The 24,118-nt window shown below is 35.3% G+C and overlaps 2 long non-coding RNA genes across 17 annotated transcripts in view; both read left to right on the top strand.

Annotated features, from left to right (window-relative positions):
* LOC147843249 (uncharacterized) overlaps nucleotides 1–24,118 on the top strand; it is a 650,118-nt gene that overhangs the window by 128,043 nt on the left and 497,957 nt on the right. The window lies entirely within an intron of this gene.
* Nucleotides 19,300–23,434, top strand: LOC108190613 (uncharacterized). Of its 16 annotated transcripts, none has more exons than XR_015944720.1 (9): nucleotides 19,300–19,699; nucleotides 20,075–20,134; nucleotides 20,887–21,038; nucleotides 21,453–21,508; nucleotides 22,346–22,448; nucleotides 22,533–22,640; nucleotides 22,719–22,775; nucleotides 22,867–23,035; nucleotides 23,129–23,434. It is a non-coding gene; the product is annotated as an uncharacterized LOC108190613 (long non-coding RNA). The 16 variants fall into 16 exon arrangements; XR_015944719.1 differs by having other exon boundaries at nucleotides 22,716–22,775; XR_015496399.1 differs by having other exon boundaries at nucleotides 22,264–22,448.

Below are 24,118 nucleotides of genomic sequence, written 5' to 3'. Positions count from 1 at the left end.
CAATCCTGCATGCATTGCATATTTCTTTTCCCTCCCTCATGCATGTCTCGCTAAGAAACACAAGACAAGAGGGTATGCAAATGACCACTGACAGCAGGTATTTGATATGCTAACTGCCTTAGATAAATAGTATTAGCTCGACTAGATGCTTTCCAGCATGCATAAGATGGTTCTCTAAGCTGAAATGTGGATGAGCGGCAGAGCGGATTCCTTCTGAATGCTGAAAACCAAGATGGAGAGCGCTGGTCAAGACAAAATGCATATAATTCAAATGTCATCGCTCGGGCTTTTGCCATCTCAGCATGGCTGCCCTGACACCCTTTCCTCTGCATACAGATTCAAAATTACTCTCACCTCAGACCACAACAAACTACATCTGGCAAAACACTTTCTTAGTCGTTTCCTCCCCATTTCTCTGCTTCCTCGCCTCTCCCCCGCGTACAAGAATAAGTGAGTGGCCTTTGGATCTCAATATTTATACTGTAGTCGGCTATGCTGCAAGCTAATGAAATGATGATCCCTGCTAAGGAACGCTGTCAAAGCCCTTCATCTGCCGGATGTCAGGGTGGCTTTGAAGGTTGCACCGCGAGTTAAATTACATCCAGGGGCGGGCAGCAGTCTCCTTAGCGTTTACAAGAAATATTGGATGCCCTTTTAGATCTCAACATGCATTGCAAATGCACAGGGAGCACAAAGAGAGAGAAAGTCGCTTAAATATTACCGTCTAAAAGGTGGATAGAATAGGAACTGCTTTTAACCTTTTGCAAGCAGAGATTCACCACCAGATCGGTTGACTGTAAAATATTTCTAAATCACTTTATTGTCCACTCAGCAGTTTTCCTCAACTTTTTGTGAATGCTATATTTTCACTTTTAAAAAGTGACTGAACTGTAAAACTTAAATGTGAAGAAGGAAAAAATGGTTGGTAAGAGACAGAGTAAAAAGAGTAAAACCTACTTTTTTGATTAATAACAATGTTCATATATAGTTTAATGTTGACACTGGATTCATAACCAAACAAACAACAACAAAACAGATGTTTTATGTTATTTTGATAAGTTATTTAGTTTATTTGTAATACGATGTATACAGTTGTCTTTTAAAAATTAGTCAGTTTGACTGTTGCAAGTTGAGATGACTAAAAATGTTAACTTGATCAAGTTTGTCAAGTTTTGCTTGACAAATCTTGTTTTTATCAAAACAAACCTAAATATGCAAAATAATACTTTAATACTGCAAATAATAATAACATTATACACATGCAAAGTGTCATGAATGAACTGGGAAAAGGCATGAAGAAGACATGGAGGCAGTGTTTTTTACTGTATTTGTATGTAGAAAATAGTAATTTTTGTAACATTTTAATCTTTTAATTGTTTTCATATATATATATATATATATATATATATATATATATATATATATATATATATATATATATATATATATATATATATATATATATATATGGCAAGAAGGTAACAGCTGTGGTATATTTTCAGAAATTATTACATTGGCATCTTAACAATACACTATTCTGGTCCCTTTTAAGGTACCACAAAAATAAAAGGTAAACAAAAATTTCTTACTAAAATTAACAGTGATTTATTTTTTTTTTTTTAAACAGACTCTTTGTCTACATTATAGTATCTAGGTGACTTAACTTAAAATTAACTGAATTTAGTGACGTGACAATTAGCAGACAAGAGATTTAGCCAGTCTGTATAGCCTTCTTGACCTATAGAATGACAACACTAATGCTGTATCCCAATTTGCATAATCTAAAAGTGTCAATCACCACTTAAATAGAGGGCGTCATCTACTGTTTTCTTCAGTCTCATTCACCTACACTGTAAAAAAGAAAAAGTTTACTCAACTTCAATCGAATCAAGTGAAGTAATTGGGTTGAAAGTTTAGTCAACTCTAAAATGTACTGACATTTGTCGGCTCAAAATTTTATGAGTAAATGTATTTATTTATTTTTATTTTTATTTCTTTACAGTGTAGTAATTTGGTACTTTAATATTACTATGCGATCTATAGGCTGTGACATTAGCCTATACATCACATCTTACATAACATTTATTTATTTATTTTTATTTATTTATTTATTTATTTAGTGTGGCATATGTTTGGTTTTATTTGTGCTATTATAAAAGTAGTACTTATTAATATTCATAGTATTTTTCTTTTTCTTCTTCTTCTTTTTCTTCTTCTTCTTATTATTATTATGCCTGTTATTATTATTATTTATTATTATTATTAATATTACTATTATTATTATTATTATTATTTTTGCTTACTGCCAAGAGAAATGAGGCATCATTATCGAATACAATCCTCATGTCAACCAATAGTGATTTAAAGAATTTCGAGATTCACTGAAACTGTCTTTTTTATGCCAGGTGCTATGTCTTTTCCTGGACTCTTTTCACTGTGTGAACTCTTCAAATGTGTCAAACAACTCTTCAGATTCAGTTTCAGATCCAAACTGCTCCAGCTCCAGATGTGAAGGGAGAGTTTATGACAGATGGAATCAGACCTAACCCACAGATCAAGTCAAGCCACAGTTCTCCCTGGTGTTGTAATTAGAACTCTCAACACACTTCACTTCAGTGAAGTTCACTGCAGCAGAGCCACTGGCCTGCATCTGCCCTGCAGTGAAACATAACCTCCAAACCACTACAACAATTCAAGCACATGAGTAATTCTTAACCAAGCAAACTAAATATTCGCTAGCAACTCTAAAGGAATGGTATGTTATATCTCAAAAGATGTTCAGTGCTTTGTGGGTTTTGGCTTTTTTTTAACTAAAAGTCTAATCATTTGTGCACACCAATGTTTTAGTGAAATCAAATCATGAAAAATAACTGATCATTTTGTTTTAGGAACAATTAATTGTTCATCACAAGCCGTATGATTCAGACTCAACTCTGTCTAGTAAATGTAGTGCTTTAGTAATGCAAGACTACTCCTATAGAAAAGACCTACTGTATACTGATCATTTAAACAAATTTATGCATTCATTTAGTGCTTTACTATGTATTGCTGTATAAAAAAAGCATTTTAAAATACATCAGGGAGTCTGCATTAACCCATATAATATGCTGTAACTGTAGTCACCATGCAATGCTACCTATGCCATCACCTCACACAAGCTATAGGTGGCAAGAAGATACAGTTATAGAGCTTTTCATAGATCTGCTTATGGTGTTTGGAAGAATTAAATGGAGCCCTGGCCAGACTCCCATTTACAGCTAGCCTCATATAAGATATTCTCCTAAATCTCTGGCATCGCTTCTGATTTTTTTTTCTGCCCTAAGTTTCCTACATCTGCTGGCCTCAAATAGCATTGTATCTCCTCTGTGAACATTAGTTTGATTTAGACTTAATTTGGTGCTATTAGTTTGGTCCAACTCTGTGTCCATTAGCTTGGTACTGTGTCCATTATCCAGTCTTTTGCCAAGTCTAGATTGTTACTTATGCCCCATTTACACAGGGCATCAATGATTCCCATTTACTTTGATTGGGTGATGTCAAGTGTTGCCGAACTGAATTGTGGGTCCGTCAGTGCTGATTCTGTAGCATTGCTTGCTGCAGAATTTCTCAACTTATCAAGCGCCGACGGAAGCGTCAGCCAGTCAGATCATGCAAATACACCAGTTTAGAAAGAAGTTGATTGCGGGCTTACTTCATTGGAAGACACTTCAGACACGCCCTCCGTCAAGTGTTGACACTGAAGCCCTGTGTAAATCAGGTGTAATGTTCCTACTTGCTGACACTCCAAAAAGCCTGAAGACTCCATCTCCTGTCTCTTTTTTTTTAACTATTTTCATTTTTTTTTTTTTTTTTGCTATTTTTTTCCCTAGCATTCTTTTATAAGGCTTGGAACCATGGTTCCTTGCTCCATCTTAGTGAGATGATTTACTGGGTCCATCCAGGTCTCTGAGGCCTGGACCCCAGCTTCGCATTCCAACCACTCTGCTCCTCTTGTCTCCCTCAGTTGTATTGGTGCCAGTCGGTTCTTGTACTTGGCAAGAACAACTTAAGCCTCTTGCTCTGTGATGTTGAATCATCAACCTGTGTTCACCAATGTCCTCTACTTTTTACATCTCATCCCTCCATACTTCCGACTCCATCTAGCTTCTTATCCCTCTGATTGTATGTGTGTGTGTGTGTGTGTGTGTGTGTGTGTGTGTGTGTGTGCGTGTGTGTGTGTGTGTGAATGAGTGTGTATGGATGTTTCCCATTAATGAGTTGCGACTAGACGATCATCCGCTGCATTAAAACGTGCTGGATAAGTTGGCAGTTTATTCCGCTGTGGCGACCCCGGAATAATAAAAGGACTTAGCCGAAAAGAAAATGAATGAATGAATGAATGAATGAATGAATGAATGAATGATTGAATGAATGATATTGTGTCCACTGAGTCCTTGAGTCAGGTCCAGAACAACTCTCATCCCTTGGTTTTTCTCAGGGGCTCCTCCATCAGGTTTCCCTGTGTACATTTGTAAGTTCCAATCATATCAGGAAGTGGCATCACAGGCAACCCAGATCTTTATACCATATTTTGCAGGTTTTGATGGTATATACTGCCTAAAAGGGTAGTGGCCTCTAAATGCCATCTCATCCCTCCATGCTTCCGACTCCATCTGGCTTCTTATTCCCTCTGACTCAACCTTGGTCCACATAGTCTATAGTGCAATGATAGATTTTTATCTGCATGAATCAATCTTCTTTGTTGTTACAATTAGTTTTGCTGATCAAGCTTCCTCCATGGCTCCTCCTTGCCCCATCTCAGGTGTAGACCTATGCTCTATCTGGACTCTGGGTATCTATTTTACTCCTCTTTTTCTATGCTCTTTGTTTGGTCTTCCCTCGGTTCTCTCTCCCATGGTTTCTCTCACTAATAACTTTCCTGTGTTGTTCATCTGAACCCATTTCTTCCCTCTTTAAATGGACCAGTTATAGCAATGGTCTCAAACTCAATTCCTGGAAGGTCATAGCTTTGCACAGTTTACCACCTCCAACTCACACCTGCTTAATAGTCCCTGGATATCCTGAGCATGATTATTTGGATCAGCTGTGTTTGATTAGGGTCGAAGCAAAATGTGCAAAGCTGCAGCACTACAGGAATTGAGTTTGAGAGCTATGAGTTTAGGAATGAGAATTCCCCAAGGGGTGGTAATATATGTGTGTAGCAACTTTCTGGCCAACCAAAGTACCTACACAATTTGGTGGAGGAATCCTTGGATTAATATTCTAGTATTTTTAATCACCAAAGGGAGTCAGGACCTCAGATTAATGAGCATGTGGATCAACCAACGGACAGTACAGAGTGCTCATAAATATACTGTGTCACACACCACAACGTGGCCCATGTGGAAAATGGTAAATTTGGCCCAAATGATGGGGGACAAATGTGGGCCACAGTTAGCAAAAATGAGGCATAGTCATTGAAGGGTAATCTGGGTCTAAACCTAAAGTGGGTCACACGTGTAAGTGCAAATGTGGCCCAGTTATCCTAAGACAAATGTGGGCCACTTTTGGCAAATATTTGGAACAGTAAGCTTTGGCTATAGTGACTGTGAGCCTATTATGGCCCAGAGAAAATATGGTACATGTCGCCCAGTTATCTTAAAACACATATGGGTCACTTTTGGCGAATATTCGGCACAGTAAGCTATGGCTAATGTGGATTTGAGCCTAAAGTGGCCCAGAATAGATATGGCAAATATGGCCCAGTTATCATAAAACACATGTGAAACCACAAAGACTTAAGTCACCATCATGGAGAAAAGTGTTTGCATTAGTTGGGCTCAAACTCTAATAGAAATTTTATTGTGGGCTGCTGTAACTTTTAAGAACTTAGCTTGAAATGTTTATCCGTTACAGCAAACAAAAATTCTATGGTTCAACTTCTGCTCACAGAGACATCAATAATCAGTGTATGAACCTTCACAACTGTCACAATTAACAAAATGAACAAATCTCAAAAACATCACAAACAGATCAACAGCACCAACATAAACAGCAGAATCAAAAGCAAATAATGAAAACTGGAGCATCAATAAGCTATAGAATGTATTCATACTGCAATTCATGCTGGGATTTTTGTACTTTGCCACATCCAGCAAGTGTAAGGTGTAGGCCAGATCTGGGCCAGAATAAAATCAAACTGTGTCCTAGTATAGGGTCAGTTCTGGTTTATTAGGTTGAATTCTGGCTAATATGTGGTAGTGCTTTGACTTATTAGTGGCCCAGATCTGACGGACAGGAGTGAACCACCCTAGCACCATCATTTCATTCAGTATGTGGTCCAGATGTAAGTGACTGGTGTGGGCCGGATCTAGGCCAGAATAAAAAACAAACTGTGTCCTAGTATAGGTTAAGTTTTGGTTCATTTGGTTAAATTATGGCTGATATGTGATAATGCAATGGCTTAATTGTGACCCAGATCTGGCAAACAGGTGTGGACCGCCCAAATGCCATCATTCCATGTGGTATGTGGGCCGGATGGAAGTGTCTGGTATGGGCAGGATTTGAGCCACATGAATTTTGCTAGCTGAGACCTTTACCAGCAGCAACCTATAGCCTTCCCATGTTGTCTCTTATTTAGGTACTAGCCAGGCACAACCCTGCTTAGCTTCAGCTGGCTACCATGTGAGAGCTGCCGAGCTTTTTGTGGACTCAAAAATGCACAATTTATTTAATGGTTATATCAGAGATGTTACAAGGAAGCAAAAATAAGAAACTACATACCATATAGAATACATATTAAAGGGCACAAAGTGTACCCCTTTTTTATGAACTAACATTAATTTTATGGTTCTTCTGAGTGTGCCAGTTAAGGTTCAGTTCAAAACACAATTCAGATTTTTTATTTTTTATTTTAAAGTGTTAAAAAGTGTTATTTTGTGGGCGTGTACACAACTTGCTGTTTTAGGGGTGTGTTGCTTCACATTAAAATTAGTTTCAAATCCCCGCCCAATGTAGCAAGGGGGCGAACAGACAGGCAACAGACAGGCAGACAGAGAGAAGCAGTTTAGTGAGAGGATCAGCATTTTACCGTACATGTACGACTCTGACACAGACCAAGCAGAGAGTACACAGTCATTTGTGTCTTTGGATAGTTTTTTTAGCCAAATGTGTGCTAGTTTAAAGTTCCGAGCTAATAACCACGCACACTGAATCAACTTTAACTGAGGCACCGGATGACCCACTTAGAGCCGCACCACGGCACACTATTCAGTGTGGAAACTATTCTGATGGAGCTCTGTGGTGCAGCAAAAACATAAAGTGTCCCGAATCGTGGCTGGGCAACACGGACACCACATACCACCGGTGTGTGTACGCTTCTGGTGCGCTTCTGGTGTGCGACCTGCAGGCAAGCTTCTGTGACAGCGAGAAATGCAAATGGCTGAAGTTTAAGATAGAAGCAATGAAAAGTACACTAGTTTGCAAACCAACCTACAAACAATGTTACAAACAATAAGTCATGGATTACAGCGATCATGTGGCGAATGCTGAACTTGTGTTGAGGTCAATGAGCCTTGAATCGCAAGGGTGTTCCTTTAGTGACATGGCTTTGACTCACACGCTGAAAATGTAGGACGTGAAACCACAAACTGAGCATATGGTGACACGCCTGTCAATCAATATTGGTTTGCGGGGGGACCACACTCCTACGTCATGTTGCGGTCGATCTAAAAACCGTTCCAATTGGTCCACCGTTTTTATGTTGTTTAATTGGAAAATAAAAGGCTGGGTGTGTTTATATCACCCCAATATGACGGTCTATACCAGGTGTGGGCAAACTTGATCCTTGAGGGCCAGTGTTCTGCATAGTTTAGCTCCAACCCTATTCAAACAGACCTCCCTATAGAGTAAAAGTGATCTTGAAGACACTGATTAGTTTGTTCAGGTATGTTTGACTAGTGTTGGAACAAAACTCTGCAGGGACACCGGCCCTCGAGGATCAAGTTTGCCCATCCCTGGTCTATACACTATACTCACACACGTCTGTCCAAAGAGCTTGAAAAGTAGATTTTTTGCCATAGGTGCCCTTTAAGTTGCAAAAGCAGTCACAAATTACATTTTGATTATGATCACTGGCATGTTAAAAATTGAAGTCTTGCATATGGCAGAGGTTCAAAGATCACATTCTCGAGTTGTCATGCTTAAGCAAGTGTGTGGAAAGACTGAACCCCAACTGTGTGTCCAATCAAACTGTTAGAGAGGGAGGCCTGTCTGCTCTAGCATAGCCTTATTATATTTGAACCCTCACTAGGAAGCCTGTTTATTCAGTCTCTACAATCCTCTTTTGCGGACTGTTTTTAATCTACATCACAGAAAATTCACACTTGTTTATGTTTATTGGCATATCCTAAGCAAGATGTACATAATTTAAAATTTGATATATTTAGTTAGATGTAAAATGTCTTTTACTGCATAAGGATTTTGATCTGCACATAATTAATTGATTCCTTCACAGATGTCCACAAATACCACAATCCTTTTTAAGTTGAGGCTGCTGAATGAAACAATGTAGCCCATTTACCACCCAAATCTTAATTATATATATATATATATATATATATATATATATATATATATATATATATATATATATATATATTGCATACTGCCATCCCTGTTTAGCCAACCTCTTTGCAAATTTCTTTGAAATTCCTCCTAACGAACTCAGACTTGCCATGTCAGCAACATCAATCTCATGCCAGCTTTGGCTAAATTGGGGAATGTTTCTCTAACAATAGAGTTAAAATATGTGTGTACAATATGCCTGAAGGGCATTGGGAATAGAGCATTTTGGAGGTCCAGAGAGGAAAAGAGAGAGGGGTGGAGGCTGGAGGGCTAGCATATTGCGCCATGTAACAGCAGGATACTAAAATGCTGAGCGGACACAGCCTGTTCAGCCCAGCACGGGTTCAGGTCCCCACGGGCGACAGGTATCCCCAAAGAGCTGACACATTACTTTTTCTCCCCTTCGACTGTCTTCTTCTCCTTCCCCCTCTTTCTTTCTCATTCAGTCTCTTGCTCTTGTCAAGGGAATTCTAGCAGGTGTCTGGAAGGGACCAGCTGTAATGTTATCCAATACATGTCTTCTTCTTAAACTTTTTTTTTTTCTTATCCTGTTTTTGGCATAGCTTCACCTAGCTCTGGCACCTGTCACCTTGTTCTCTTTAAAGGCCTAGTTCAAACCTCTCGAAGTAGCAAGGACAACTTATCAAGCCAGATGGACCCAGATTTATCCAGAGACGCCCTTCCACTCCCTTTAACCTGCTGTCTTACATAAATAACTCTGTATTTGTGCTTGGTTCTTTGATGGACATCTTGTGGAAAACATTAGCCTCTTGTTTTTGCTTTGACAGCAAGTCTGTCTTGAGTGCTGCAAGGTGATATTACATGATGTCATATATATATATATATATATATATATATATATATATATATATATATATATATATATATATATATATATATTTTTTTTTTTTTTTTTTTTTTTTTTACACAGTCATGGACTAGCACAAATGTACAGTGCTGTATATGCAACTCAGGCTTAATGATAATGCATGCCTCAGCCTACATTTTTTTGCATAAATCTCATGTTACTCCAGTTTCACTTTTACTGTCTAATAATTGCATCAAATGAAATTGATATTTGGTTCATCTTAGGTTGTGTTGGAAAGTAACCAAAATCCAATATTTGATAGATGTCACAGTTGTTAAGTCTACAAAACGTCAAAGTGTAACATGATTAGACATTGATATCTGGTTGATTTTAGGTTAATTTTAGATTGAATGCTGGGCATTGACATCAGCCTGATGATGTGTTCTGATGTCCACCCTATTTTCATTTCCAACTAAAAATCCAACGTCCTTACGATGCTATCGTCAGTATGACTAGATGATGATGTCATATGCCTGCAGGGTATATACACAACTGACCACAATGAAAAAGCTGTCCATATGGAGATAGACAGGTGAGGCAACTGCCCCATATAGCATTCAATTTAGTTAGGAATGAAGTAGTAAATGAAGTAGTTTTTTTTTTCTTTCTTTTTTTCTTTACAGTTTCACAGAAATGTAAGCTGAAGCATGATTTTCACTGAGCCTGTGTTGCAATCAATCATACATATTTTTCTCAGGTAATGTCTCTATAAAATATTGACAATACATCTTGTCCTGACAAGATGTCCATGGAAACAGGTATGTTATGTTTAAAATGGTTATAAAAAGGCTGATAAAAAAATAATTAAAAATATATATATATATATATATATATATATATATATATATATATATATATATATATATATATATATATATATATATATAAATAAATAAATATTTATATAAATGAATGAATGAATGAATGAATGAATGAATGAATGAATGAATGAATGAATGAATGAATTAATGAATGAATGAATGAATGAATGAAAAAAAATAATTAAAAAAAATATTAATAATAATAATAATAATATTGACTAGAGCCGGGGTTCCCAAACTTTTTAGCCTGTGACCCCTAAAATAACAATACTAGTCACTTAATTATTAATTAGTTTAATTTAATATTAAAGTTAACTAAAGAGACTGGTGGATACAATGTTTTCAGCACAAATCTATCCTTGGTTTAATTTTGGAGACCTTTAATTAGAGATAATTTTCAATGTTCAGTTGTGGCCTGTATTTATTTATTTTTTTAACGTGTTTAATTGCCATAAAGGTGTCAGGAAGTTTAACCTGATGTTATAAAACCTGTCCTCTGCATCTGACACTATGGCTGTGTTGTTCATCTAATGTAATCACACTGATCCTATAAAAAAAAAAAATTAAAGGCTTTTCATGTTGTTTTTTTTTACCATTAAAAACCAATGTTTTCATCTTCTGTGGGTTATGGCTAAAATATTGTGATTCTAATAGTTTAATAATGTTTATTCAACTTTTGGACATCATCAAGCCCTGTCATTGTCCCACTGCTGCCCAGGAGGTCCCAACTCTTACTTTGGGAACCACTGGACTAGAGTAAGAGATCATGCAAAACATGTGCTTTCAATGTATCTATTTGTACCCTATTACTGTTTATAGAAATAATTTCCTTGAAAAAAATAACCTTGTACAATTTTGTTATAAATAAACTGTAATAAATAAATATACTTTAGCATACTTTGCTACCCTCATCTTATCTATGAGCTTGTGAACCCAGACTTGAAAGTTCACCACAGTATGATTGCTGAATCTTAAGCATATCCATCATTTGAGCAGTCTGGATCCTACCCTGCATGTCGAATCACACTGTGAGAAAGCAAGATTTCTTCAGAAGCATAGCCTTATTATATCTGAACCCTCGCCAAGGCTTCCTGAGTCTTTACAACAAGTTGTGAACTTGAAATGAGGTTTTTTTTTTTTTTTTTGTTATTGTATTTCCATTAAATTGGGATGATGGGAACAAGATAACATGACTGCATGAATATGTGCACTCCCAAGCAGTGTTGGACAATACCGCGTTACTACTGTAGTAATGCATTATTGTAATGGCATTACTTTTGACAGTAACTACTACTGTAACACTTTACTTTTTGAATATAGTAACTCGGTTACCTTTACAATATAATGCATTCATCCATTACTTGGTAAATAAATTTGGCTGCAGTCTAGCCCACATCTTATTGTTTACTGCGACGAAGCATTGTGGGATTGGTGGATGCCAATGTAGCTGAGCTAATAAGTATCAAATATAAAAATGCAAATAATAATTAAACCTTATTAAAACTTTAGTTTTTGAATTACTTTTGTTTTATATTTTCTTTTCTTAATTATAATTTACTGTATATAGTTTTGATAGAGATGTTTTTTATGCGGAACCATGTTGGCGAATGTTTTATGGAGAGCACATATTAGTGACGCACACAGTAACTCATGCGGTGTGTGGGCAGGCAGTGCCATTTTCAGTGTTGAATACACAGCTGACTGAGTTAGTTGCATGCTCTCTCGCTCTGCTAACGCAAGCCTGAGTGGAAAAAGAGAAAGAGATGCTTTTCAGCATATTATTGTGCTCTCTGTGTTTTTGCAGAATAAATCCAAGTTGAGACTTCCAACGTCACTGTCGTCTTATAAAAAAAGACACAACCCGAGTAAAACTGCTACACTAACCAACCACTGTAAAGAAGCTGTGTCGTGTACGAGGCACCAGATCAAGCTGCAACCTCACGGTCTCCCAGATGAAGCAAATACTGAAGTAACTGAAAGTGCAATCCATCAAAATTCAGCTACTCTTGGCTCCATATTAGAGCAAATTTCTATTGAACCCACTGCTAAAATGTCCAACTTTACAGCCGAAAAAAAATGTGTTTACAGCCTGGTACAAAGAATGATTTTGGTTCAAATAGCTAATATTACCATTCATGATAACTGTAAAGGGTCATTTTTGTTATAACTTATCTGTTTAGTTTATATTAAGTTATATTAAGTCTGCATTATTAAAGGCAGGGCCACTTGAGTTACAGCTACGTCTCGCTCATCGCTGTCACTTCACCTCAGCTTATACCGGCTGATTAGCCGCTAAGCTCGGCATATATATCTTTTTGATTTTGTTTTATTTGGCTTTACACAGTCAGTTGGTTTTTGGAATTATTTTTTACAATTATCAGATGACATGGCATGCTGTGTGCCCTTAATTGTGCTCTCAAACCATTCACAGGGCCTCCATTTTCCAGGTGAGTGAAATTATATATGTGTACCATCTCTATTAATGTATTTGTTTTATTTAAGATCCTTCATCATTTTCTTCAGAGCTGTAAAGCACTCCAGAATCTGGGTGATTGATTAGCTGTAGGCTATTGAACCGTAAGTAGTTAGCGTTTTCCTCCTCTAGAAAATAATCATAAGAACCATAAGATCAATGAGAACCATAAGAATCATGTGAACAATGTTTAGCGGCTCAATATATTACAGCAGTGTTTAAACACTTTATTGATATAGTGTACAACCAAGCACAAGTAGTCAGAACACAAACAAGTCGCAGAAGTATTAAGCATTTATCCCAAAGAAAACCCTGCCTAAGCAAAACGCTAGCAAGCATCTGTAGCTCCACTCACTCTGCCTCTTTGCCCTTGTTTTGTATCCCCCGGTAGGTGCGATGGCATGCAAATAAAATGGCAATAGTTGGCCATTCCTACTTGTAGCTTATTTTGTGTTCTTTAGAAACCCTTTGTGTGATGTCATGGATACTCTGTCCATATATTCCACAATCTATGCACCAGACTGGATAAAAGTAAAGCTAAAGCAAAGAGGCCAGTTGTGCGCGAGTGAGGCCAAGTGTGCACGTGAGAGAGGCAGAATAACTATTAACGTTTCTATTAAAGAGACTTTTAACATTACTGTGATTAATTTTTATTACTAATACTACTATGTTTGTTGTTTCAAATAAGTAAGCACACATTTGTTATCTGTATAACAAAGTAGATTAGTTTAGTAGACACAGTGACACATTTCTGTTATATTTCAGAGCACGTTATTTAAATGTGTTGTGTTCAGAAAAAAAATGCTGTGATTATTATTATTTTTTTTTTTTATTATTGTTAAACATGTCTATATAGCTGTTAAACAACAGCAGATTTTGCACTTTGAATATACACAGCTTACTTTTCATAAGTGGTTGACATACCACCATAAATACCAGTAATGTGTGTGTAGTTTGAAAATTGCTCATCGATTTCATTTTTAGGCAGCCGGTATATTTTTGTTTTCTTTAAAATGCATAACATTTATGGTTGTCTATTATAGCTATTTTTTCTGAATATATTATTCAGTATATTATTTTATACCTTTATTATTAACCCCCTGTTTATTGTTTTCCCAATTTCTGTTTAATGAAGATATGATTTTTCAACACATTTCTGAACATATTAGTTTTAATAACTCGTTTCTAATAAATTATTTATTTTATCTTTACCATGATGACAGTAAATAATATTAAATGATGACAGTAAATAATTGTACTGCTAGTCTGACATAAATAACTTAATGTTTAAAAACTGCTGTTTATTTAAGTTTGTCTAGTTTTAGTTTATTTAAGAATGCAAATTAATAAACTGAAGCTGATTCTCCATGCAGCAGTGAAAATAAAATAACATTAACGGGAGCCTTAAAAATGTTATTTAGAAAAGTAACTCAAAAACTACGTTTACAGCTATGCTTTTTTTTAATTTGTGTTAGTAACTGTAACTAGTTATTATTTTTTTAGTAACTGACACAACATTGCTCCCAAGCTATGCACAACATCTGAATAAACTAAAACTAACATTAAGACAATTCATCACCTTTGAACTATTAGGTTTTATCTGACATTTTGTCAAAAGTGAGTTATTGACATTAATGATGACTTGTTAACTGATAACTTGTTTACATCATGAGATTTTTTTAATAAGTTTTTTTTTTTTTTTTAACATTAAGACTTTATTTAAAAAAAAAAACAAATGTTACACACATAATCGTTACTGTGAAATGCAAAAAGTTTGAAGCTCAAAATGTCAATATTATTCAGAACACAGATAGAACCATAAAATTCAAAGGTGACGAATAATGCTAAACACCAGAAATCTATGAAACTATAAAAAAAAAAATTATGAAATGGCACAGTGTATCCACTGTGTATCTATATAAAAAAAAAGAAACCGAATGAACAGCTGCAATATGAAGTTGTGACTAGAACTTTAATGCAAGTCAGCAAAAATACACAGTTTACCTATTTCACACTGTCATTTCCACTCTTTCATAGACAAAACATCTTGTATAACATGGACACAAGATGACAGCATGTGTTATAATTATCTAATTGTACAAAAAATATATAGGATTCAATTTTACAGATGACCTATCAGAATTAAATATTCCACTGAGGTGTGTAAGTTATTTTTGCCTCGTAAACTTTATCCAAACAGCCACACCACCAAGCCGAACACCTTAAAATCATATATTTTCAAAAAATGCTATACAGCATGGTAAATATTCATTGATCCTATTACTGACTTCCATAGTCTACCCTCTGCACTAGCAGCAAGCCTTTTGGAATTGATGTGTTAATGCAACTCGACCTGACTTGTTTTGAAAGCATGCAACCTGACATTTGACTTCAGCCTTTACTAGAGATGTAAACTCAAGGGTAAGATTTGAAGCGTGACTCTGACTTGAAAACCAATGACTTTGACCCATGTCTGAAGCCTATCAATAAGAAACTAGCTCAATAGTAGCATCTGTTAGCAAGATTAAGAGATATAAAGGAAGGTTAAGGGTAAATGGTTTTCAGTGAGAGTTTCTTATGTTTTCTTGTCTCAGTGTAACATAGACTATTTGATCAAGGCTGAAAGAGCAAAAGCACATCTGTATCTACAGTATGCCTCCTTGTCAATGCTCAATTAATCATATATTTAGTTTGCCTTTGAAGCAGTCATCTAATGACCTTCGCATCAGATCTTCACAATCGAGACTGTCATGCTCTATATTACAAATCTTTGATTCAGACTTTAGCAAATGTTTCTTTTAAATAAAGTTTAAAGCCAATGGCTAGCTATAATCTGAATACTTGAACAACCTCAGCAAGCTAAAAGTAAAATAAGACCTGAATACAGTATATTCCTTTATGCATTAGACCTAAAAAAACTGCATTTCAAGGCTTAGTAGATTTATTTTTTATACAGTTTACTCATTGAAATCAGGGGCCGTGGGAATGTTGTATGAGCTGCATTTGTATCAAGTATCAAGACCGTCAACTGAACCACTGGTCTAGCTGGTCCTTTAGCCCCCCTTCTAGGACACAGCTAAGGTGGGATTTCACATTTTGGCTTCCTGCTGTTTTGTTGTGGACTACATAGCTCTGCAAATTGCTCTCTGGAGGTTTGAGAGATAAAAGAGACGTATGCAGGAGATTTGCCCCTGTGGTCTGGACCACCCGTCCTCTGTTTGCACCCCGTTATCAGCAGTTACAGAGGCAAGATTCACAACCAGGCCTTTAGAGGGCAATTAGGTGACAGCCAATTACAGGTTTACAAATCTCAGAGATCAAGGATCATTCTGCTATTTTCGCTCTCTGTATCTATGCATCTTTGGGGCAGTGTAATGTTATTTTGGCAACATTAAAGTGATCATTTTCTGGAGTACATTGGTATAAATCTGGCCTTTGTTACATCATGATGCCATTTAAATCATGCTCTTATGTTTCTCTGCTTTACTGGCTACTTACTTTCAAGCATTGGACAATTCATAAAATTAAAATCAAGCTGCTCTCTAGGACATGTTAATGACTTTAATGACTGGAACATAAATTGAAAAGAAATTCATTTAATTAGGGATGCAGTAATGTATCGTCTATATTTATTGGCCAATATTGAATTAATTTTAAGCTGACATATTGGTAATAACTGAGTGTTCATTACACAGTTGAGTGGGCTTGGAAACTATAATATCTCTCTCACACTTGCACCAGTTTTGCACATTTGCACCAGACACATTCTTACAATCAGCAATACAAAATAAACAAACAAACAAAATAAAAAATAAAAAACTACATTTATGAAGTGTGCATAAGTGCATTGAGCATTGAGTTGCTGCCATGTGATGGGCTGATTAGAAATTAACATCATAGAGAAGTTGGCCGGTTGTACCTAATAAAGTGGCCAGTTACATACAGTAGATATCAGAATAAAAAAAAAATAAATAAATAAATAAAAAAACACCCCCCAACTTCAATGTTACATTGTTTTCATTGTACAAAAATAAAACACTTTTATAGAAGTTTACAGAATTCTTCAATCTGCATGTTTGCAAAATCTCAAAGTTTACAAAGATGAAAGAACATATTCCACAACAAGGACATAAAAGCCTGAATCATTAAAATAGCTCCTAAAACCCCACAGCTGCACCATCATTATTCAGGATGTGGATTTGAAATAGAGCTGGGAAAGTGAAGACCTGAGAGCATTACAAAGAACCATATAGCGACAAAGTAAAACAAATGACTAGGAAGAGCGTGCAAAACAATATCCAAGCGTTTGGATGTCCCAGTAGGAATTGTTGATTTCATACTCAAGAAGTGGCAACTACATCAAACCTCCTAGAGGCTGCCTAGCAAAGGTCATCATTAAAAACTCTCTGTGCAAACTAAAAGGAGACTTGTGAGAAACGGTACAGAGATGCCATTACACACAAAAAAGGGCCATAGAGATGTTATGCCTCATACCGTACAGCTGTCATGTGGAAAATGATATTTATTGTCACATGGTACCAAAATAAAAGCTTTAGCCAAAAATTCTGAGATGTATCAATGAAAAAAGTCTAACTATTCCCACACCTCAAACACTATCCCAGCAGTGATGTACGGTGTAATGGCTGAGTATTATGTTGTTGGACTGCTGTTCATCAGCAGAGGCTGCATGTCTTGTTAAACTAAAAATACTGCAAATGAGACATTTGCTGACAGAGAAAGACCATCTTTCAGCATCACAATCACCCCAAATCTAACACCGTCTTATTATAGTAGGAGCTCAATAACAGATCAAAGTCCAATAATGCCCTCAGTTAAAGTTTTTATCTCAATTCAGTTGAAGATCTATGGACCTAAAGACTTGTATGAAAAAGTGACCTATGTGAAAAATCTGCTTGTACGTATGCATTCTTAAAAATAAAGGTCCCACTTTATATTGTTACGTTTATACCTGTGAAGATACATGGTAACTGGACATGTAAGTAGTATGTAACTAGTGTATACACTGGTACATAGTATTTACTTGTGCAATATTAGTGTAACTACAAACATGTAAAAACACAATAGTATGTCTGAGTTCAAATGTGTAACAGGACATTGGTAACAACAATAAAAGAGTACACATCTGTAACAAGCGTTATGTGGGTGCATTTTGTAACAACAATATGTACTTGCAGATGTTTTCTCACTTCCACACCTGTTTGCATACCATGCACTTCTGAACAATGTATTAAAATAAGAATGGCAGAACTAATGCTGCATTAGATACCAGTGTAATCAGAAGGTAAATGCAAATATAAAGTGTATGGTCACAAATAAGTGTGTAATATGTAAAACCTAAGCATTTGTGCAACTGTTTACCAGCAGCAAACTTTTCCTAAAAAGTATAAGTGTATATAAAAATTTACAAATGCCTTGTGTTTATATGTTGTTTTAAAGTAAATTGTAGAATCACCTGAGTAATTCACATTAAAGGGGAAGTTCATCTAAGACTGTGCTATTATTGTCCTGTTACACATTTGAACTTGGACATACTATTCTGTGGGTTGTTACATGTGTGCAGTTACACCAGTATTAGACAAGTAAAAAATATGTACCAGTGTGTACACACACTGTAGTTACACACTACTTACACATCTAGTTACCGCATAAGTTCACAGGTATAAGCAACAATATAAAGTGGGACCAAAATGAAAATGTCAAAGGGGGATTTGATAGTCATGTCATAGCTATTATTTTCTCAAAAAATAGCATACTGCTCAATATAGCATTAATTTTATTGAGACAAATGTATGTTGAAATATGTTTTTGCAGTTGCAAAGAGGGATTTAACAGTGATGTCATAGCTATTTTCTCTACACTGTTAGACATTTCTGTAAATTACGCAGTTATTTACTGTATTTCACCCAGTGTAATACTGCAAATTCCTTTTACGGTAAATAACTGTATTTACCGTTGCATTATGGGAATTTAGTGTGACGTCGAACAACATATACAGCGATGTACTGTATTTGTAAAAATTCGTGTATTATACTGTATTTTCCACAACTGTTTCAACGCCACCTTGCGGCGATTCGACTACTCTGCACCACATTTTGCCTGAGGACCCTGGAGCAATTCTAGAGGACAATTTATTAGTGTGCCTGAAGAACATACTGGATTTAACAAACTTTACTCTGGTAAGCTGAGGCAGTGTTTCATTTTACAGAATGTTTTGTGGACGAGAATAGAACAAAGTAAAGTATAAAGTTGGCTATTATTATTTTCTCTGGCTTGGCGTTATTTCGCCCATTTGAGAAATATATCATCTATTAAGATGTTACCTTTATTTAATTTATTACATTAACACTACTATTACTTTAAATAAGACTGTTTATGACTATTAGCCATTGTTCTCGTCATATCTTTTTATTTATTTACATAGGAACCGGTGTTGCAGCGGGTTTTGGTTTAGGAGGGAACCAGAGGTATGCAGACAGTTTTGGAGGACACTTAGCACGAGACAACGGTCCGGCAGAGAGTGTTTTCCCCCAGAAGAATATGAATGAAAGACCATCAAATTATCCAGGTAAAAGCCAACACATTCTCACTCCCAACTCGTCATATACTGACGCTTGGTCAGGAACCCTCGGCGTAGGTTATTGACGCACAGGGTACCCCTTTAGCGTCACATTTAGACGTGCAGGGATTCCCTATAGAATCTGTACCTGAGCCTGAAGCGTCATAGGGAGACGCTGGAGGCTCGTATAATTACCAATAGATGTCAACGCACTTTTTAAAACCTGATTTACGCCTATTATCGCAGTTTTCTTCTTTTAAAAATATGTAATTTTTATTTTGTTCATGAAAAGCGTCTGTAAACTGGGTCGAAACTACTGTATGAATAAACTTCGGTCCACGTGACATCCCTTCACGGTGAGTTTAACGCCGCTCTGCTATTGGTCAAACTGCATCAACGGTGAGTTCTCAGATGAGTTCAACTGTCAACATTAAATAGTATGTTAATGCTGCATAATGTATTTTTATTGGAGATTAGTTGGTGTTTATAAATATTTTATCATTAACTTTATATTTAATGAGTGAAAATATATTCGGTTGTCCAGTTTAGGTTAACTATAAAACTATACTACTAATAAAACTTTGATTCATTCATATTATTTATTATTTTTTTTAACTTAAAAAATATTACATTTCAAGTACTAAGTTTAAAAATGTTTTTGGCTGATCTTTTTCATTTTAAATTATTCATTGAAGTTGGGGTCATTGTATGTGGCGATCTATTTTTTACAGTCTATGCTCGCTATCCCAAGGTTCATTGCGATCCCAAGGTTCACTGCGGTTTTCCACAAGGTACGTAAAAAGTAAATAAAGACGATTTGTTGATAAAGCATGTACTGTAAACTAGCGACGTTATCTAATTACATCAAGTTCATTTATTAAAAACATATTTTTCTCACATATAACGTTGGTCATGCATTAAAACAATATATAAATTTTAAGATAAGGAACAGTGTTACCAGATTGTTGTTTTCCACAATAGAATTCGTGCAAAATCTATATATAATATGCAATATGCAACTCTAATAATACAAATGTATTCGTAATTGTTTCAATATTAAAGAACATCAAGTGTTTTCAAAGGTTAATTGTAAAAACAATTATTTTCCATGCCTTTAAAGGAAAAAAGGCAGAAATTTTGCCCGTCTGAGCACATTTTTAATTTAATTTTATTTTTATTTTAATCTACCACACACACACACATATGTATGTATATATATATATATATATATATATATATATATATATATATATATATATATATATATATATATATATATATATATATATATATGTATGTATATATATATATATATATATATATATATACAGGTGTAAATTATAAGGTATTCACTGTTCAGATATGAATATTTTTTTTTTGCTCTTTTCAGGTTCTTTAGATTTCTTTAAAAATCCAATTTTGTTTTCTAATAAGCAAAAAGTAAAGCCACTTTACCCATGTCTGTATGTTAAATTGAACTTGTCTCTCTCTCTATCTCTGTTAACACATTTGTATTTGTTTGATTAATTCTTGTGTCTTTCAGCCTGTTTCTGCCTATCACCATGAGTGATTCCTTTATACTCAGATTTATCATCAAGATCTCAATTATAAGCTCAAGTCTTGATGACAACTTGATGATCTGCAGGAAGCACCACCATGTATAGAGGGCAAAGACCACTCTGGAATCAGTCAAGGGTTAGTGAAGTTTTTCATTCCATATATATAAAATATCTACATTGTTTAGGCATATATGATTGTATGAGATAAAATGCATTTATTCTTTCACTTCTATTGTAATAACAGAGAGGAACGCATTAGTTTTACTATTACTATTGTTTATGAAAAACATTATAAACTACAGTATAAGCTCACAAAATATTGTGGCCTAACTGTTTAAAACTATTTGTTCTGGGTGTTGATAGTGGCCAACCATTTTTTTTCTTTTTCAGAAAGTATTTTGTTTTGTCTGATTTTATGACACCTTATAGGCCATCAACTGTCCACATTGCGGTTTAGGAAATTAAACAACTAATGCTGCTTGTCTACTAGTCTTAGGATAAGTTAGAATTGTTATAAATGTTAATTTTTTGTTGTTTTTATCTGGTACAGCTCATAGGAACTCCAATCTTCCCAACTGTGAGAGGGCCTTGCTCCAGTGACTGTTGGTGTGTACTTTAATGTTTCCATTAGTCCCTGTATCTGTAGATCTAGGTGACAGTGGGCTAGAGTAAAAATTTGTTTTTATTTAAACTAAGGCATACTGATGGCCTTTTTTATCTCAGATTTGGTCATGCAAGTATTAATATATCCTAAAATATTTTTATATTCTTTCCATTGGTGGAAAAGAGTTTGGTATAATTATTTTTAATAGACTGCCAAGATCTCAGCAGACATTTTTCTGAGATACTCTTGAGTGGGAGTCTGTGCAATACAAGGTGGATAGTATTTGCAAGGAAGAGCCCTTCATCTGTCCTGCTTCCACACTAGATATACTGCCAATTTAAGTAGATGTGAGCCATAAGTATAACCATTTCATGAATGCACAAGGTACTTTAAACTGTATGTGTTGAAACTAAATTAACAAGAAAACAGCTCTTTGATGTTCACCTAGTAAAATTAGATTAGAAGATAATATTTTGAAGGTTTGTTTACAGCTAAGGATTAAGGATTGACAGGAAGATTTGTGGACTACATCAACTAATGACACTACCTCCAAAGAGTTGCAAAAAGCTGTCCAAAGTTTCAGCACCATCTTTAAGCCCATGATTTTAGTGTGTTTCATGCCTAAGCACATGAGTTTATATCTGAGATAGATGAACTATGAGATTATCTTAAACTGATCTACAAGTAAATGCCAAAACTTATTGGTTTACTTATTTGCTTGTTTGTTTGTTTGTTTGTTTTTGTATATGTTAACCAGGTGAAATGGAGTGAGGCATACAAGGATATGTGTGGTTTTACTCTTGGGAAGGAGGTTGAACAGTGCAATATTTCTTCTATAGGATTGCAGTGACCAGACATGCTACTGTAACTCTCATGGTCATGTGCTGGAATTAGCAGATATTCAACAATTTGGCCATCTCGCTGACCTATTGATATCAGAAGGTAACGATATCCAGTAGAATTTGTTTTAGTTGTTCTGTAACCTATTTAAATAGTATTGTGATTTTTGATTGCTTATCACTGTAGACCACAACAGCTCTGCAGAGCAAGTTGGAAAACAGAATCCATGAAACTGGCAGTGACCGGAAACCAGTTGGAAGACTTTGGTCTGTGACGTAGAGTAGTGGGCAGAGGGTGAGGAAATTCTTATTAATATTACATGTAGTCATGAAAAATTGTAAGTGTTACTATTATTGTCATTTTTTTCAGTAGCAGAAGCAAAGACAACAAACAACAGAAGTGATATGGATGTCTTCGTCATATGGCATGGTATGTACACTAGACTTCTGTCAGTGTTGATTCTTTAAAAGTTGACGTATAATCCTTGTTATACAACTTTCTTTTTATAAATATATTTCAGACTCTGCTGACCCAGCAACAAAGAGGAGGGTGTTCAACATCATCCTGCTAGTCAGGATTCTTCAGGAGAAGCAGTGGATTCTTGTGGCAGAGATGGCCAACCACTATAAATACATTTCAACTCATCCTGGTTCCTTCAAAGAACTTTCCTGCTTGTTTGCTACTGAAAAGTATGTATTTGTATTATTTGGCACAGACATAAGCATAAGTTTACCCAGTCCAAATGATATTAATATATTTTTATGTTGTTGTGTTCTTTTAAGATTCGACATGTGGCCTAAACGAAGAGGGGTTAAAAGGTCTATGGATCATCATTCTCAGAAAGCAACAAAATAACTGAGAAATAAACAACAATACGATGGTGCAATCTAGAGACCTACAAGGTACCTGCAAGTTTTGGCTGGAGCAGAGAACATACATTTTTTAAATAAAGCTCCAGCTGATGAGTTTGACATTGACTGTGGATTTTCTTTTACTGTAATCCAGAAGAGGATGACCTTAACCCTGAATCTAAAGCATGTAATAAAATCTGTAAAAATAAAATAAAATTTTCATCATCTATAACCAAATTGTTGTCTCTTTTTTTTTAAATACATAGACATGTACAGTATGTAAGCATTCCTCTAAAATCAATCAGTGTTGTAAATTAAGAGCATTATTGTATGCCCAACTGCTTACAACATATAACGATTTAAGGAACTCTATATTAAAATAAAATTATTACATTAAATGACATTAAGAGCTTTTAAAATATTAATTTTATGATACATTTTTATGATAAATTAAATTTTTGCATATACTTGGCCAAAAAATGTACATTATTATGGTCAACTGCTCAGATACCTCCAGTCAATATGTGGCTGAGTCAGGCAACCAGACTTCTACCTCTGAACAAATTAACCTATGATTTACATCAAAGATCTGATGGATCTAGTTGGTCCTCATGGATTTTTCTAAAAAAAAAAAAAATTTATCTCCTTTTATTTTTGTCTTTACTTTGAAACATTTGTATTCATTTGTTAGAATGTCTAACAAAAAACTACTGTACTTGTGAGATAACAGTGCCACTGTTGTTATGCTGAAAATAAAAAATAACTTTGTATAATGTTTTATTGAATGCAAGATAAAAAATAAAAAAAATAAAATATTTTCCAAGAGATGGATTGCGGCTGGAAGAGCATCTGCTGCATAAAAACATGCTGGAAAAGTTGGCGGTTCATAGAGCTGTGGCGACCCCTGGTTAATAAAGGGAC

This window comes from Danio rerio, chromosome 7 (genome assembly GCF_052040795.2).
Source record: "Danio rerio strain M-AB ecotype USA chromosome 7, GRCz13ab, whole genome shotgun sequence".
Lineage (NCBI taxonomy): Eukaryota > Metazoa > Chordata > Actinopteri > Cypriniformes > Danionidae > Danio > Danio rerio.
The sequence above is the reverse complement of the archived record's forward strand: the minus strand, read 5'-3'. Positions and strand labels throughout refer to the sequence as shown.